Raw genomic sequence first — 11,356 nt, 5'->3', positions numbered from 1 at the left:
AATTGATGCATAGATTACAGACACACCTTATTTAACCCTTCAGTTCGGTTGTGTTAAATCATGGAAATTCAAAACTTTGCAGAATTTTGTCCTATAGGTCCTAGTCATTTTACCCCTTGTTTTTCCACTGTTAGAAACGTGTGGTTATGTAGGAGAAAACTTATGTAACATTATCAACAACTTATGACTTCTGAAATCAGGCCTAAAAAGTAAAGAGTAAAATAATATACAGTCTATGGGTAAAATCCACAATGTCACTGTGAACTGAAGGAAATGTTACCTTCTGGAGCGTCTGGTGTTACATTTATGAAATAATAGTTAAAGTCCAAATAACAAACGTAAATTTTATTTTAGACATAAACATAGTATTTCTCACAAGCGCATGGAAACATGCACACAATTGTTCACCATCTAATATATCATAATCTTTTTTATTTTAAATCTACTCATATACAATAATGTTTAAGTGGTTAAGATATTAAACCTAATAATTGCTGTAAAAACTGGGGCTCTTTTATTCAAATTCAATATTTGTATGCAATTTATGCTGCAATAATAAATAACACAGTATTTTTTGCCTGTCAGAACTATCATATGGACATATTCTAAACTATTATATCTAAAGTTATACATTTCATCTTGCATTTTTCCAACAATAAATACATGGATTAGAAAAATAAATTAAATAATGTATTTCTTCCTCATTATGAAGTAAATTGCTCAATTTTCTCATTTTTTTTAGATACTAACTTGTTATTGTGTGATGCTCTCATTATTTTGAGAAACTAAGTCAGCAAATAACCACGTAGGATCTCAATAAAATGATTAGCATCTCAAAATAATTACTTAGTATCTTAAAATATTGAGATAACATCTCAAAATAATGACTCACTGTCTCAATATACCAACTTAGTATCTCAAAATAATGAAATTACATCTCAAAATAATGACTTTATGTCTCAATATAGCTAATGTCTGAGTTGCAGTTTGTTTCTGATGCAGTGTGCGTGACTAAACTACTGTAATTTTCATTGACTTATTTAATGATCTATTCTGTTGGACAATAGGCTTTAATTAAGTGTTATTTACAACAGAACATAAACACATGCTCACTATTGTAATGGATGCAGGGTCTGAAAGGGTTAAGTCCTTAAAATAGATAAAGAGAGGTCTGACCCACAGCTTTTTTGTTATTTCCTTGCTGTAATGTATATATTAAGCCTGGTAATTCAAGAATAAATTAAATCAGATAACCTTAAGTATTATTATTATTTAATAAGCTTGATCTACTTAATATGATCATGAAGAAGCACCTTTCTGTATTAAAATGGAGGACATTTTGAAAAACACATGCAGGTCTGTACGGTCCAAAAACGCGAACGTCCCTGGGTGGGCTCGAACCACCAACCTTTCGGTTAACAGCCGAACGCGCTAACCGATTGCGCCAAAGCTGGGGAACAATAGTCTGCTTTGCCGTGGGAAGAAGAAAAAATGGAGGGAAGAAGGGGGAAGAAGGGAAAAGGAAAGAAAGCGAGAAAAAGAAAAGTTAACCATCGAGCAAAAACTGAAAAATGAAATGGTTCTGCCTCTTTTAAAGAACTGCAGTGTTTATTTCGTTGAATATGTTTCTTTTTATATTATTATTGTCATTTTCTGAGCTAAAGGGAAGATCGGGGCAGATACAAAGGTCGCGAGTTCAAATCCCGGTGTGCTATCAAAGAACAGCAGCTTAGATTTTAAATGTACCTAAAATCTACTGAAATTTAGAGGCATTTAAACACGTTTTTCTATACACTAATCTTAATTTACTGTTAATCTCTAAATTATGTGAAAAAAAATACATTTTATGTACTATAAAAGGCTTATCACAAATTGTTACATAGTATAATATGTATACCACAGTGTTCTATATATTATAACAGGTATACCAAAATATTTTACATAGTATAAAATGTATACCACAATATTGTAGATACCAGAATATTTTATATACTATTAAAGGTATACCACAATATTTTATACAGTATTAAAGTTATATCACAATATTTTATATAGGATAACAGGTTTACCACTATATTTTATATAGTATAACAAGTGTACCACTATATTTTATATAGTATAACAGATGCCACAATATTTTATATAGTATTAAAGGTATACCACACAATTTTATATAGTATTAAAGGTATATCTCAATATTTTATATAGTATGACAGGTATACCAGCATTTATTTTACATAGTAAAACAGGTATACCACAATATTTTACAAAGTATAACACGTGTACCACTATATTTTATATACTATAACAGATGCCACAATATTTATATAGTAAAAAAGATGCCACAATATTTTATATAGGATAACAGGTTTACCACTATATTTTATATAGTATAACAAGTGTACCACTATATTTTATATAGTATAACAGATGCCACAATATTTTATATAGTATTAAAGGTATACCACACAATTTTATATAGTATTAAAGGTATATCTCAATATTTTATATAGTATGACAGGTATACCAGCATTTATTTTACATAGTAAAACAGGTATACCACAATATTTTACAAAGTATAACACGTGTACCACTATATTTTATATACTATAACAGATGCCACAATATTTATATAGTAAAAAAGATGCCACAATATTTTATATAGTATAACAGACGCCACAATATTTTATATAGTATAACAGGTGTACCACTATATTTTATATAGTATAACAGGTGTACCACTATATTTTATATAGTATAACAGATACCATAATATTTTATATAGTGTAACAGGTGTACCACTATATTTTATATAGTATAACAGGTGAACCACTATATTTTATATAGTATAACAGGTGTACCACTATATTTTATACAGTATAACAGAGGCCACAATATTTTATATAGTATAACAGGTTTACCACTATATTTTATATAGTATAACAGGTGTACCACTATTTATTTTACATAGTATAACACATGTACCACTATATTTTATATAGTATAACAGATGCCACAATATATATATATATAGTAAAAAAGATGCCACAATATTTTACATAGTATAACAGGTGTACCTCTATATTTTATATAGTATAACAGATACCACAATATTTTATATAGTATAACAGACGCCACAATATTTAATATACTTGAAGGTGGTTTTTATAATATGTTTTTTTTTACTAACCAGACTTAAATTATGAATTGAATTTCAAAGGAATTCGTTTGAATTCACACTCAAAATCAAAGAGTGTAATTTTTTAAAGAGTGTATCTCTTTAAGCCACGCTTTAAGGTGGCGAGGATTTTGATTGGTCAGAAATGGAAGGCCCGCGGTGGAGAAACATTTAATTGGTTAAAAATGGACAGAGCATCGGGCAAGCGCTGCGATTTGATTGGCAAGAAATGGAGACACGCCAGGGGTTTTGATTGGTAAGAAATGGACGGGATAACCGAGGAGTAGATTTCATTGGTAAGAAATGGACGCTGTGCCGTGAGCTGATTGGAGAGAAATGGAAGCGGCGTTGGAAGAAGAGTGACACGATTGGCGTGCTGAAAGCCGGCGCTTGTGTTCCAGGTAGCGCCAAAGCTGGGGAACAATAGTCTGCTTTGCCGTGGGAAGAAGAAAAAATGGAGGGAAGAAGGGGGAAGAAGGGAAAAGGAAAGAAAGCGAGAAAAAGAAAAGTTAACCATCGAGCAAAAACTGAAAAATGAAATGGTTCTGCCTCTTTTAAAGAACTGCAGTGTTTATTTCGTTGAATATGTTTCTTTTTATATTATTATTGTCATTTTCTGAGCTAAAGGGAAGATCGGGGCAGATACAAAGGTCGCGAGTTCAAATCCCGGTGTGCTATCAAAGAACAGCAGCTTAGATTTTAAATGTACCTAAAATCTACTGAAATTTAGAGGCATTTAAACACGTTTTTCTATACACTAATCTTAATTTACTGTTAATCTCTAAATTATGTGAAAAAAAATACATTTTATGTACTATAAAAGGCTTATCACAAATTGTTACATAGTATAATATGTATACCACAGTGTTCTATATATTATAACAGGTATACCAAAATATTTTACATAGTATAAAATGTATACCACAATATTGTAGATACCAGAATATTTTATATACTATTAAAGGTATACCACAATATTTTATACAGTATTAAAGTTATATCACAATATTTTATATAGGATAACAGGTTTACCACTATATTTTATATAGTATAACAAGTGTACCACTATATTTTATATAGTATAACAGATGCCACAATATTTTATATAGTATTAAAGGTATACCACACAATTTTATATAGTATTAAAGGTATATCTCAATATTTTATATAGTATGACAGGTATACCAGCATTTATTTTACATAGTAAAACAGGTATACCACAATATTTTACAAAGTATAACACGTGTACCACTATATTTTATATACTATAACAGATGCCACAATATTTATATAGTAAAAAAGATGCCACAATATTTTATATAGGATAACAGGTTTACCACTATATTTTATATAGTATAACAAGTGTACCACTATATTTTATATAGTATAACAGATGCCACAATATTTTATATAGTATTAAAGGTATACCACACAATTTTATATAGTATTAAAGGTATATCTCAATATTTTATATAGTATGACAGGTATACCAGCATTTATTTTACATAGTAAAACAGGTATACCACAATATTTTACAAAGTATAACACGTGTACCACTATATTTTATATACTATAACAGATGCCACAATATTTATATAGTAAAAAAGATGCCACAATATTTTATATAGTATAACAGACGCCACAATATTTTATATAGTATAACAGGTGTACCACTATATTTTATATAGTATAACAGGTGTACCACTATATTTTATATAGTATAACAGATACCATAATATTTTATATAGTGTAACAGGTGTACCACTATATTTTATATAGTATAACAGGTGAACCACTATATTTTATATAGTATAACAGGTGTACCACTATATTTTATACAGTATAACAGAGGCCACAATATTTTATATAGTATAACAGGTTTACCACTATATTTTATATAGTATAACAGGTGTACCACTATTTATTTTACATAGTATAACACATGTACCACTATATTTTATATAGTATAACAGATGCCACAATATATATATATATAGTAAAAAAGATGCCACAATATTTTACATAGTATAACAGGTGTACCTCTATATTTTATATAGTATAACAGATACCACAATATTTTATATAGTATAACAGACGCCACAATATTTAATATACTTGAAGGTGGTTTTTATAATATGTTTTTTTTTACTAACCAGACTTAAATTATGAATTGAATTTCAAAGGAATTCGTTTGAATTCACACTCAAAATCAAAGAGTGTAATTTTTTAAAGAGTGTATCTCTTTAAGCCACGCTTTAAGGTGGCGAGGATTTTGATTGGTCAGAAATGGAAGGCCCGCGGTGGAGAAACATTTAATTGGTTAAAAATGGACAGAGCATCGGGCAAGCGCTGCGATTTGATTGGCAAGAAATGGAGACACGCCAGGGGTTTTGATTGGTAAGAAATGGACGGGATAACCGAGGAGTAGATTTCATTGGTAAGAAATGGACGCTGTGCCGTGAGCTGATTGGAGAGAAATGGAAGCGGCGTTGGAAGAAGAGTGACACGATTGGCGTGCTGAAAGCCGGCGCTTGTGTTCCAGGTAGCGCCACAGAGACTGAACGGGGCATATATGACTCGGAAGCCCCCATAACTTGATGTGCACACACGACCAGGTTTTCTCTACAGATAAAAGAAATTAATATAACTACAGTCGGAAAAAGCTGACAAAGAAAAAAAAGGTTGGTTCAGGTTCCACCGTCTTTTAAACCATGACTCGTCAAGCAGTGAAGCATTAAAACCATCTGTTTAATTTGAGCAATACAGTTATAGTCAACATTAAATTGTGAGCGTTTAAAATATTAGTGAGTTAAATTTTAATCAGTTACTTTCTCAAACCTCCAATCAGATTTGCCTTAAACAGTCCGGAATCAGAGACACGCACAAGTCGGGGGTTCGAGGCAGGACTGCTAGGTTAATCAAATGAAACTGATTAATTAAATTAACCTACAATTTTAATGCAATTTTGAAAATGGGATAATGAAAAATGTACATCTTTACATATAGATGCTGTCATGTGGGATATCAACATTTAAATCCTGTAAAAAACTGATATATGGCAGTGATTTACATATTTCACACTATTTCTTAACAGAAATACAAGGATATGTTTGCACCGTGTTAACCTATGTGAGCTGCATGTAAGGCTGAATGGGTTCTGGTTACTATTAATTATATTAATACATTTAACAAAATGTAAACGAAACAATAGCTTGTGCATCAATTTAAATTGTGCTGTCTATTTACAAATAAATAAATAAAGACCCTTAAGTCTAAGTGTGAGGAGATCTCACGAGGGGCACTGATACCGACTTTATGGAGTTGGTAACAAATGAAACACATATACACTATATCAATAAATCACACATTACAACAAATGCAAGGGCAAACTATAACATCAGACACACCAGTGCAAACAACACCATTCAAGTGTATTCTACAGCATTCACAATATAATGCATTCCCCAAACCAAACAACATGCTATTAACGCCACCATATGGACATAGAGGGAAAGACAATGGCCTTAAACTGTAATTAAACTGATTCTCGATAAAACTCGATTCATATAGCAGTTATTAAGCACTTAATACCATAAGAACTCAATAAAACAACTTAGTAACACTAACATAAAGAAGTAATTCAAAATACGGACACATATACAGGTGTAAAATAATTAAACTATTAAGGCTAAGCAGTAGTAACTATACAAACAAACCTAGTATCAGGTAAAAGAAAAAAAAATCATTTACTTTGTTGTCACACACTCGAACTTGAACCACCAAAGTCCACACTTGAACAAAAGAAAAGGGCAAAGCTGAACTGAGAAAAATGGAGGCGCATCTTTTCAGTCTCCCTCCATCTCTCACTGCACACAGCTGCACTGAGCGCCTAATTACAGCCAAGGCCCCTGATTGGCTGATGGGCTTAACATGTGGCCCAATGAGGTATCTTGTTACATGCTGAAAGAATCAAAGGCCTTTTTACACTAAGAACTAAAAATGTAATCAAGAATCGTGCATATATTTGAAGAATATGAAGATTTTTTTTTTTAAATCACACAAGGGGGCAGAGATTGCCACAAAGGTCATACACTACACAGGTCCACAGAGCCTTTGCTGCATTATATGGCAGTTTCCTGACAGCACTTACAACTCATTCACAGGAAAATAAAAAAAGTTAGTTAGAGTCCAACCTTTGGTCCAAGAAATACAACCACTATTTACCATCTGAGTTGGCTGTGTCCCAAAGCTTTGTTTACTACATCACAGAAAGTTTCAAACCGAAGGACTCTTCGTGTACAGCCAAAAAGAAATGCTGCCCACTGCTCGTGGCATGTGTACTATGCATATCCGTTATATCAGAAAATGACTGCTCACCTCTAGAGGAAGGCCGTGAGTGAGTCCTCAACAAATGGGGAAGATTAAAGCTAATCGGCTAATAACTCAACAAAAATAAAACAATAAACTATAGTAATAAAATATGTGTCCAGGTTATTTCTTTACTTTTGGGGAAATTAAGATGAAATATTTCCCTAAAATGCGAAGATATTCTACCTGTATAATTCCATTTTCTACAGGAAACCGGTTTTAGGCAGTAAAGACACTAGCATTACTGCTACTGTGAGCTGACTGGTTGGTTGGTGGGCAGATGCTGGAGATTCAGCCAGCACGTATAAATTACAACTGGAGTTTAATTGTTTTAAACGTTAAGCCTTTGGTACTAAAACATTTGATGTTGTTCCAGAAAAGTGCCACCTCTTTCAATTGGTTGTGAATGAAATGAAAGAGAAGTATTATACTAACAGTTTAGAAAACTTAGCTTTTATTTTCTGCCATTTTCACCCCATTTTTGTAATGATGTATTTCCTCATAAATGTCATCATAATTCCCAAATGTAATGCTGACTGAAATTGTATGTAAGTATAATGTTAAAACATGCTTTACTGTGAATGTTTGTTAGCAACATGTAATGCTAATGTAGTGCTACCTACTGTAGATACTAATGCAGCTAAATCAATAAGAATGCTTTATAGAATGTGGATAATACTTTTGACACTGTTTCTTCAGTGAAAGAATGATTTTTAATTTTAATTTCTTAAACTATTTTTAAGTATTTTTAAACCCCTCCCCACCACAAGGTCCCTGTAGAAACACATTAACCCTGCACACTAAGAAATGTTCTCCATGTTCAAGATCTCCACTTTCAAAAGTAGATTAGTGATTTGCTAATTTATGCAGCATAAGCAGCTAACTAACAAGTTTAATTGGAAACACTGCTGTTTTGAGTTCAATAAAAAAAAATACTGTATTAGAACTGCAGAGACTATTCAAAAATGTATGCATGTAACTTCTATGTCTTATATTTTCAGAACTCTAACCCAACATTTCCTTATCAGGCCCTGATCACACAGTGTATTTTACAAACGTAGCGAACTAACACCTACACATTTTCCTTTCACACTAAAGGACAATGCTGGGAGTGTCACAGATAGAATGAAAATGAAACCAAACATTTATAAAGTGCTGCGAGCAAGGGGTCAAAGTTTTGTAAAGCTACTGAGTTGCTGTCCAAGTGCAAAAACAAGACAGTTAGCAAACATGGGAATTCTATACAGCTACATCTTTGGTGAGGTAAGTTATATCTGTTCTTTCATTACACTCAGCTATGAAGCTAGCAGTGTCACTGGGTTTAAAATATTACTAGTAGTGTCATTCCTACCTGACGTATAATATTTTAACATGTAGGAAGAGTCAAACAGTTGAAGTTGTTGCTGGGACAATTTTTTTTAACTGCTTAGTGGTTATGGGTTCTCATAAGTGGCTTAGTTTAGAGGTCTCTGGATAAGTCACAATTTAACAGATACATTGTAAAATATATTTACAAAAAAGGAATTTTCTTCCGGGATGTTTTTTTTTTTGTTCAGATATGCAAGTCATTCAACCATTCAGGTCAGTCATGATAGTTTTAGGCGAGAACTGTGTATACAATAATGCTAAAAAAACATTGTAATATGCCCATCCCTTGATATTCATGATTCCTGACATACTTGTTGTATTTGTCAGAGTAAAATGTAGTGTTTATAGCTTCTGTAAAAACACAGTTTCTTGATTATTCTGTGTTGAATTATTGGTCTGGGGTAAAAGAGGTGTATACTATAAAAATAAAGTAATGTGCCAATTTCTGCAATAACAGTTTTAAAATGACATTGGAATTTTAGCAAATAATTACAGGTGCACAAAAAAACATTTAAAACAGGGAGAGAGAGAAAGAGAGAGAGAGAGAAAGGGAGATAGACAAAGTTGTTTGTGTTCTTAACATAACAGTCTGCAATGAGACACTAGTAAAAAAGCAACCTATACCTGGAAACTTTCATTTACGGTTCCTTTTCTTATTGTACACCACAAAAACTCTGGTTAAAGCTATAATGCTACTAAAATGTTGGAGGCATGTACATTGGATTACAATTATTACAGTTTCAAACAGCAGAGCTGATTTTATATTTATTATATTTTATATTTATTTATATTTAAGCATCAGGCTTTCACATGCAGTAAAGTAACATTAAATTTGTTAATAATAATAAAAAAAAAATCCATTATACAAAGCTTTGGTATGTGGCACATGTTTTAGATCTGACATTAGTCGAAACTTAAAAAATAATTGTCGAAATGAAATTCACATGGGCCGAATTACATCTTAAGCATTATGACAAAATCATAAGTTCATTTTATAGTTTTTTGTGTGTGAATGCTCTGCAGGAAAGTCCCACAGCAGATGCAACAGATGTGGAGCAGGCTGAAGATCCACGATCAACTGACAGCTCATATACAAGTTATTCAAATGAGAAACAAAACCTTCCATGCAGTCAAAGTGAAAATGACTTACTTTGAATTAATGCTTACATCACATTTTCCACTTCCATTTCTCCATGTCAGATTGTCTCAGGGAATAATCCTATTTCTTTCTCATTTTAGACATCACAACAGAAACAAAAAGAGCTGAAATTATATTCCCTCCATCCAACACACCTGGTTACATTCATGAAGTGGACAAAAAGAATGTTCACGTACATTGTGCTGGAAAATCCAAAGAATTTTTTATATTCCCTGAAGAAAAGATCTCAGTCTTGATTCAGAGCGCATGCGACTGGGCCAGAAAGAAGCCGGAGAAAATGCATCTTGTATTTGAAGGTAAATACTAAAATACTAAGCCCAATGTAGTCTATATACACTAATGAATTCAACAGTTAATTAGTGGATGTATGTAAATATACATTTGTGTGAGTTATTAATAAGCCCAGTATATTCTATTAGGCCCATCATATTTGTAATAAGGACAATTTACTACAATATAGCAATTGATTACTGAAGTAAGTACTCATGCAATGCCATCATAATTGTATACACCATTTTCAAGCTTAAAATAACACCCATATTTGTTGCTGTTTGTTTTTGCATACAGGTGAACATCTAGATGGGATGAAAACTGTAAGATCTTACCCCAGACTACGAGGTGGAAGCAAAGTGTTCCTCATTTACAAAAACCCACACACAGGATAGGACAGAATAAGGCATCTTTGACTACATTGTGCAAAGCAGTTATTCCTTGGCCTGATGTTAAATGAAAGTTTTTTTTCTCAAGAGGACTTAATCTCAAATGTGTATGTTAGGTTTAAGTTAAATGCTGAGCTCATTCAATCTGCTCAGGTTAATGCCTGTATTAAACACATTTGATTAGTGGCAGAGTTTTGATTTAGCGGATTAACTGAAATGTTTGCATGCCAGGAGGCTGCTACACACTTTTGTTTTCATAGTTTGTTTGGTAAAAACACATTGTATGTTTTTTTAATTTAGCTATTGCCTTATATTTGTTATCATTCTTTATTATGTTACCACTACCACAGTCAAGTCTTATTAAGTAATTCTGATTATTATCTTGAAAGTTTACAATCATGAATATAATTCAGAATATAAGTTGCAAAACATCAATTTTATTTTAGAAACAAAAGGGAAACTAAATAAAAAGGAAAATGGCATATCTGTATGAAGTGTTCTTTAAGCACCACACTTATGTGGGAGTACTAAAGCATTCATTATGATTTGTTCTTAAGTACTGCATGTAGTTTATTCTGAAATGTACTACTCAAGTACTGAAAGTAAAAGTACAGTACTGTGTTC

The sequence above is a fragment of the Astyanax mexicanus genome, chromosome 8 (genome assembly GCF_023375975.1).
Source record: "Astyanax mexicanus isolate ESR-SI-001 chromosome 8, AstMex3_surface, whole genome shotgun sequence".
Lineage (NCBI taxonomy): Eukaryota > Metazoa > Chordata > Actinopteri > Characiformes > Acestrorhamphidae > Astyanax > Astyanax mexicanus.
This window is presented reverse-complemented; position numbering follows the sequence as displayed.